The sequence below is a fragment of the Phasianus colchicus genome, chromosome 1 (genome assembly GCF_987193195.1).
Source record: "Phasianus colchicus chromosome 1, bPhaCol1.hap1.1, whole genome shotgun sequence".
Lineage (NCBI taxonomy): Eukaryota > Metazoa > Chordata > Aves > Galliformes > Phasianidae > Phasianus > Phasianus colchicus.
The window spans coordinates 150072839-150081716 of record NC_143436.1 but is presented as its reverse complement, the minus strand read 5'-3'; the positions used below and the strand labels follow the sequence as shown (position 1 = coordinate 150081716).

General features: G+C 37.8%; 1 pseudogene; it reads right to left on the bottom strand.

Annotated features, from left to right (window-relative positions):
* Positions 1-6018: 6018 nt before the first annotated feature.
* On the bottom strand, positions 6019-7535 carry LOC116240290 (uncharacterized; annotated as a pseudogene).
* Positions 7536-8878: the final 1343 nt, after the last annotated feature.

Here is an 8878-nt window from a genome sequence, read left to right as displayed (position 1 = left end):
TCAATAAATTGATTTGTATTATTCCTCTGAGTTTTGGATGATTCCATTGTGGTAGCGAACTCTGCTGTCTAGAGGAGGCATGACTCAGAACACAGGAAAACTTCCAACTTTCTCGAAACCCACTGAGTGAGACAAGATGTTTTTATTGGCAAATTCAGTAGGATATCTCCTCAATCAGAGTGCAAGAGGAAATTATAGGAAAAATTGTGAGAGTTCAGAAAGTATAATGTAGAATTCCCATGTACACTCAAGTTCTCCCTCAGATGATCATAGCTGCTCAGATTCAGTATGATGCATATTGCTCACCACTGTTAGAGTTTTTGAAGGGATATAAGGTATGTCCAAGCTCACATGGGCAGACTTGGGCTGAGGAAAATTGGCAATCTTCTGTAAATATTGCAGGATGAATAAAGTTCTTGTCAAAAGAAAATGTGTCTTGGCCCAGCAAAAGGAAGGCCATTGTTTGTGTGATATTGGGTGCAGCACTAACAGTGCAGAAAAATAAGAACAAAGCAAAGCAAAAAGAGCACAAAAGATAAATCTTTTCAGAGTATCATTAGTCTGTTTCTTTAAGTTCTACTAAGTTAGACTTAAGGTAGCCACACTACTGCTGCTATTTCCCCACTTTTTTTAGGGAAAGTTCCTTTAATTAAAGTGTTGTTTAACATTAATACAATTTCACATATATACATTACAGCCTTTCTATTTCTGTGGGATTAATGTTTGAACCAAAAGATCAGATTCCAAGGTCATTCGTTTAAAACACTGAAACCTGGAAAATTTCTCAGGACAATGTGTAATTGCAGAGTGAGTGACTGAAATAAATTTCTCACCTGTGAGGCAGAAATTAGCTTTGGCAATTTGGAACACAAAATTTTGTTCCATCTCCACTGGTAATCTTTATTCTGTTTACGTTGCACGCTCAGCTCCTCAGAGCATAGATGTGTTAACATTAATCTTTGTACTCCCATGTTTGTTAAGAATAAAAAATATTAATTAAAAAAAATAATGCCAATTGTCCTCGAGGACCAATTGGAATATGCATATATATACATGAAATATTATAATTCATGTGCTGGTAAGTTTTTTCTCTATCATGCAGGCCCAGTGCCATCTGTGCAGTATTCCTTGTTTTTTAGGCCTTGATTTCCTTCCCAGGAAGTGTAGGGGGATTTCAACCAGGACTGGTCATCCAGGATAATACAACACTGATCTATGTTCACCGTTTCCCTAGAGCTTCAGGAGGAAGAAGGAGCCTGGAGGAAGGAGACATTTAGCTGAAGGCCTTCATCTTTCTTTTACTGGTCATTTACTCATGTCAGTTTCTCCCTGATTTCCCTGCCTAAGTCATTCCTAACTCAGCAGTTCCCTATTTGACCAAACTGGTTTCACGTTACTCCTGCATAGGTGACATTTATCAGGTAACATATTTTTCTAATACGACATTTTTATACTTTATGTAATTATGCTTTTGCATAAACATCTTTCTTACTTTCAAAATATTTTATTCCCTTATTTTGAATATTTCCTTATTTATTTCTCTTCTACACAGTACTCCTCTAAGGTTTACATTTAATCTTTGCTTTTATATCATGTAACTTGTATACTGTTTAATGTTATATAATGGCATAGTAATGTTTTTTAGATTTTAGAAATTTAATGTTATACTGTGAGCTAGCAGTTGTAGACATCTTACATAATGAGATGGGAGCCAAACTGGCAGATCTTTATGGAAGCTTTCCTTAGTGCAAAAGAGCTCTCCAACCCCAGGTGTAGAAAGTCAGAAAAGGAAGGCAAGAGATGGATGGGTCAGAAGGTGAAGACTGGGAAATAAATGTCCTGGGCTGCTTTAAAAGAAGCATAGTCAGCACGTCAAGGGAAGTGGTCCTGCCACTTTACACTGATGAGGCCTCATCTATAGTACTGCATCTGGAAGTGAAGTTCTCAGTACAAGAGAGAAATGGACCTGTTGGGGCACATGCAGAGAAGGACCAAAGAAATAATCCAAGGGATGGAACACCTCATCTACAGGGGCAGGCTGAGAGAATTAGAGCTGTTCAGCCTGGAGTAGAGAAGGCTCCATGGAGATCTAATAGTGGTCTTGAAGTTTCTAAAGGGAGACTGTAAGAAGGAAAGGGGCAGACTCTTTAGCAGGATCTTTTGTGATAAAACAAGGGGACATGGTTTCAAACTAGAAGTGAGAATATTTAGACTGGACATAAGAAAAAAAAAAAAAAAAACAGAATAAACATGGCACTGGAACAAATTGCTCAGTGACATGGTGGATGCCCCATCCCAGAAGACTAAGAAAGTCTGGACAGGGATCTGAAAAACATAATATAGGCGTAAATATCCCTTTTCACTGCAGGGGAGTTAGGTGAGATGGTCTTTAAAGGTCTCTTCTAATTCAAACACTCTTATGAGAATCAATTGAGAAAAACAGGCATGTACAGAGGATTTTAACATTTTTTTACATCTCATCTCATTACTTTAAGCTGAAATTAACTGTCACCTGGAAAAGTCTTTTATTCCACTAAAGACAAAGAAACAACAAGAACAACAAAATAATTAAAACAATAGGTTAAAGGAACTCTCACTTTCTAAACTAAATGTATATTTGCTTTAAATCAGACTAAAAAAAATATGACATTTTATAAGACAGCAGGCATAGGTCTCAATTTAGTTGCATAAAATTGTCTATGAATCTTACTCATCACTTGTATAATGAATTAGCTGACTTTGTACAACTAGTGATAGTAAAAATGAGTCATTTTTGTTATTCAGTGTTACAATTTTATTAATTAATAATATAAATATATATATATTTTTTTTACTTTTATGTTAGACGTTTGTTCTTTTGATTTCTGCAAATAGCACTGTTATTTCAGTTTAGAGCATCAATTTTTATTTTGTGCAATTCACTGATTAAGCAGTCTATTATTTATTATTTTTTGATTTCAGTTAACTTTTTCATTTTCTATTTGATTATGGACCAAAAAATATTATTCATAAAGCACTAGTTAAATGTAAGAGATGAGAAGTCAACGTTTTGGAATTATATGTGTTTGGGTTTTTTGTTTGTTTTTTTGTTTGTTTTCCAGGGGATTAAAAAGAAAATTATTTTTAAAGGGACTTGTAAAATTATCTATATATTTACATATATGTATACTTACATAATTAATGGTCTGTCAGTTCTCTCTTTTCTTCATTCTCTTCTATTTCTTACTCTAGTTTAGAACATGCTGTTACTATTTTCTGTAAAACGTCTTATAGTTAGAATTACAAAATAAAATTCACTTGGCAATTTCAGGTCTTTTGTGTGAATAGTTATTATTATCTATTTTCTGTTTAATTTTCATGCATGCACACTCAAATCCATGTCTTTGGATTTATTACTGTATTCTTTTTGGTAAGAAGTTATTAATTGCCTATTTCTATATTAAAATAATTGATACATATAACTGTAATTTTCTTAAACAATTAAAAAAAAAAATAGACAACAAGGAAGAAAAAAATAGCAGTTATTCCTTGGGAAACAGAATTCATTTCAACGAACTGAAGAAAAAAAAAATTCAGCACTGACTTCAACTGCTATAAGACTGCTAATAAATTATTGAAAGCGGTTTGGTGAACACTTCTGCCAGCTCCTTCCGCACACATGGTTGAATCCCATCTGTCCCCATAGACTTGTGAGCATTTGAATTGCCTAGTAGTCACTTACTATTTCCCATTGGATTATGGGAGTTTCATCTTGATCCATGTCACCATCTTCCAACTCAGGGGGGTGGCTACTTTGAGTACAATTAGTCTTAACAATGAAGATTGAGGCAAAGAAGGCATTAAGATTCTCAGTATTTTCCTCATACTTTTTTTACCATGTTTCCTCCAGCACCTAATAAAAGGTGAACATTCTCATTAATTCTCCTTTTCTTATTTATGCATTTATAAAACATTTTTTTTTCATCTTTTACTGCAGTAGAAAAGTGAGGGACTCTGCTGTATTGAGAAACTTATCTGGTTTTGTTTCATGTACAGCTAATTTAAAGTGCCAATCTTGTCAATACAAGATACATATCAGGTTCCTTAAAATCCTATAAAACTGATAAGGTGTTCAAATACAGGCAATTGGAATTGTTCTCTGAAGTTTTGAATACTGAATTCATATAGACTAATTTTCACTATTTAAATGTGATGCAGACAGTTCAAATGCCTTGCAATATCCAGTGAAGTAAAACAGCAATCTCTAGAGGAAAATAGGTGTCTGAGGAATTTATCTTGGCTTAGCACAAATTATCTGAAATATATGCGTAGTTATCTTGACTTTGTCTAGAGAATGGCTAGCATTTATTTGATATCTGCTTCTAAGTCTGAAATTAAGACTGCTCTTAATAACTGAAATTCAACTTTACAGCTAGGACACATTTCTTAGGTCAGACGCAATATGGTTTGTAAAGACAAAGATTGTGAAGGCTATTGTGACAATTATAGCATTCCTCAAACTGAAAGGATAACTTTTTTCTCTGTTCTTCTGCTTTGATCAGAGAACATGAGTCTGTAGTGGTTTTATGGTAATCACTTCTAGAAAAACTGCTAATTTTCAGAAGGTGTTCTTAACTTTGAGTACCTTTGCTTTACTTATCATCCAGTTCTAGCTCTCAGCATTTTACAGTGAACACTTTCTATCATTACACCAAGCTTCTTTGTCTGCAAAACACAGCTTTTAAAAACCAAGTAACTAATACTGCATAGGTGATTATGGGGGCCTTTGTGATCACATATGAAGAGTAGAAACAGCTGTTCAAATAACATAAATCTTAATATACTAATATGCTTACTAATACACAACTGTGAGTTAAGTGTTTGTCTCACTCTGATTTATAGGAGAGAGAGGAGGTTCTTTTAATATCTGTATATGTGAGGAAAAGAAAAGGGAGAAAATAAAGACAGCAAACAAGCAGTAGGGAAGGAGGAGGGGACGAAGGGGGAGCTAATCATTACACAATTACTACAAAAGATTTCTTGGAGTTGGTTACAAATGTTGCCCTGATCTGTTGGACTTGTCCATTATCAGTTGAAGTGGTTACAAAGTACATGGAGGATACAACTCGTTGTATAAGTTGGATGAAACATGGAATCACACAAGGTACAAATGTAAGAGCTGCAACAACACACAGTAGATAAAATAGGAAACGTTTCACCCATGGGACTCCGGAAGCCAGGATAAGAAGTCAAAGTCTAGGCCTTTCCAGGTTTGGACGGGAACATGGGCTATTTTCCGTATACCCTGGACAATTTGTTTAACAACTTTACCATTATCATCAATCTTTAGACAACAATTAGAGTCATTCAGTTTGCCACAGACACCAGCTGGTGACTCTTCAGGAGTGGTGACACAAATGTTATAATGAATAAAAGGTAGAAAGTGAAAAGAGACAACCATACATTTGGCAATAACCACACATTTAACAATAACCAATAAAAATTAATCAAGAGATATTCAGTACTCTAGCCTGATCAAATCTTCAGTATTTGTGTCACAAAACACAAATGGTTAAAATCAGCTATTAGCCTTTTCTGTGTCCAGTCAAGGTCCCACGGGGATCTTCTGTAAAATAAAACAAGACACCAACTTGCCCTTTTGGGGCTTTGTTAATTTGGTTAAAAAATGAGGGAACAATCCAGCAAGTGTTGATTTCATATTCCTTTTTTTTTTTTTTTTTTTTTTGGGGGGGGGGGGGGTGTCTTTAGCCTTTAGGATATTTTTTAAGGGATTCCGTTAAGGTTAGGGAAACTGGCCTCAGGTTAGCTGAGTCAATCGACACAATCTGGCAGGGAGATAAGAGGGTTTCCCTAGATTATCAGCCACTGAATCGTGACTCACAGGGATAACTGGCAAGAGTGGTGAGGCCTTTGGACAGAGGGTATTAAATCGAGGATCTGGTTTCCCTTTGTTGTGAGCTTTCTAATGCATGCACCCTTCACTGCCCCCACCCTGCTCACTTAGGAGGGGCAAAAACATCAGTTTTCTAATGACTTGGACAGCCATTCGGGTTCCTCGGGAGAGGCCCTAGGATCTGGGGTTTTGCTTTCCTCAAGATTCTTGATTTTTTGTTCTGGCCACCAATTAACTAATTTCTCTAACCTGACAGTGGGTAATCCATTCATCAAATCTCATGGAACACCCTTTAGCCAGCCCAGTGTCCAGAGACAATGACGTTTATGGTCAATATTTCGCCTACCAGTTTTTACTGGCAATGAGACCCTTCCAGTCCCACTGAGCTTTGGGCCAGGTGGCCTGGGGTCAAGGCTGACCACTGCAAGTCTTATTCCCCTAGGCTCAAATTTACTGGAGGAAGAAACCACTGGCCCATATTTTCTCCCATAGTTCTCCCATTCTTCGGCTACCTCCCCTCACGTCCATACTTTGTTTCCAGACTGCAGATGGTTAGGAGTTACAGTTCCTTCTACCACTGCCCGGGCTCTCTCTCCCTGAGGCATTACTTGTATTTTTCCTTGCAGTTGTATACCTATAGGTTTTAATGACTCTGGAAGCCCCCTGATTAGAGGGGTCATCCTTTCAGGATCAACAGGCATCATCATAGATGACTCATGGTATGGCTGCAGCTTTCTGTCATACATCATTTGGAGACAAGCAGCCTTTTGAACACTTTCTACTAACTGATCAACTGTTCCAATAATAGCAAGAGGGTCTCCCCTTTCTAAAGGGTTGAGACCACCTGCCCAATAGGCAGCCCTCTGTGTTAAGGACCAGGGAGCACAATTGTTGCCAGTAGTTATAAATACTCCTGGTCCCCAATAACCTTCTGCTTCCTTTTCCATTAGCAGAATCTGGTCTCCACCAGTGAGACTAACCCTCCATACATACTCTGTTTCTGATTCCTTTGGAGAGCGGCTAAAATCTTTTTTCAATTTTGCTAGTTCAAGGGAATTTCCTTAACATTTGTTTGAGGATCTAGATCCTTGCTGTTATTGAATGTATATTCGGTTTTTATCAAAGGACACAATGGGGCTATTGGGGTTTCTAATTTACCTAGCCTTTCCTTCATTCCTTGCAGTTCCTCCCGAGGCAAAGTTTTTTCTTGAGGCAAACTATGGATGACAGTATTGCTGGCATGCTTAGACATTAACAGTTCCTTAAAAGCCATCTGCAACAAAGCTGAATTACGTTTCTCTCCTTCTAATTGTTCCTCAAGGTTCACTATTTGATTCTGCAGAGTTTTTACCAATTCTTGTGTTACTTTATCTGATTCCTGCAGTGCTTGTATAGTTTGGGTTTCTGCCGAATGCTTTTCATCTCAGAACTCTACAGCAGCTTTTAAAGCAGCCCCATGTACTGCACAAATAAACGACTTTCCTTTTCCAGCTCATGTACGAGCCTCATTTTGTAAAACACTAATACGGTCCGAAACACTCTGCAAGTTATACCAGCACTGTCATGCCCTATCCACATCTGATAAAGAGGGTCGAGCACCATGTTTTTCTAAAAGATCAAATAATCCATCTTCACTTTTCATGGTGACAGTGCTGTCACTGATTTTTCAATACGCTGAAAGATCTACACTAAGGGAGAAGGAGGTATACGTATTCAAAAGCTCAGGTAACTCCTTACCTCCCACCAGGGAGACACACAACACCTACTAAAGAAATGCAAATGCTCCAATCAATCTTCCCTTTCACTGAGGGAAGCACAAAAAGGGTTCAAATTTCACACTTAAGTTACAAGATACTTAAATCACAAAATGCAGAAAGGTCTTCCCGAGGAGGCACACACATAATCAAAATGAATTCATACGTGCCCAAGAGGTATACACATAAAAAGTAAAGTTTCAGAATATGGAGCGGTCTTCCTGGAGAAGAACTCACGTTTAAGTTTCCAAAAATATCACTCCATGCAACTCCAGGAAGTACACACAAAGAAAGTTTCAGACTATATCTGGAAGGACAACACTCTCACGGTGGGTATCCTGCCTTTGACTATGCCATAAAATAAGTGTCTCGCTCTGATTTATAGAAGGGAGAGGAGGTTCTTTTAATATTTGTATACCCAGCGTGAGATTAAGAAACAACGGTTCAAATGTTGGTCTGTCCAGTTTATTAGAGATCTTAATTAGAGAGATGGGGAAGGGAAGGACAGACACCATTATGAATTAGGGTAATGGAAAAGGGAAGGAGGGCGATAGAAAAGACAAGAAAGAAGAAGCAAGGAGTCTTTATAGGAAGCAGGAGGGAGATAGTCAACACCATGGATCCAGCATGGTTCGTAGTTCAGTCATTGATCTTCAGTAGTGGTGGGTCATTGGGCATTGTTGTTCTGTTGACGACAATGGTGATCATGGCGATGATGGCCACTTTTCAATGGTAATACCAGCTTATATGTATAAGTCCAAAGTGGTCGAGTCAGCTGTCTTTGGAGTGACAGCTCAAATCCAAAGTGGTTGAGTCAGGTCTTCTTGGAGTGGCAGCTTCTGGCTCTGGGATCTCAGCAGAAACTTCTTTGTTTCCATCTTCTGGGCCTTGCCAGCAGATAACAGGGAGCAGGGATGCCCACCTGCATCCTGTTTTTCACAGGACACGATGGTATAATTCCCCAATTTTCCCATACTAAGCTGGAGCTATTTAGTCACAGGCCAGATCTTCCGCCAGTAAGCACTCCTGAGCACTCTTCCGGAGGTAAGCAACTCTGAAGGAAGGGGCTTTCAAATGTTCCCAAAGGGATGTCAATTGTCACACGGTAGCACTCATCACTTGCCTCCTCAACAAATCAATCAGAGTCTTATCACAAGAAATACCTCTGGAAGCAAGCTTTGAGCCAAAAAAAAGAAAAAAGAAAAAAAAGAAAAAAAAAAAAAAAGAAGGA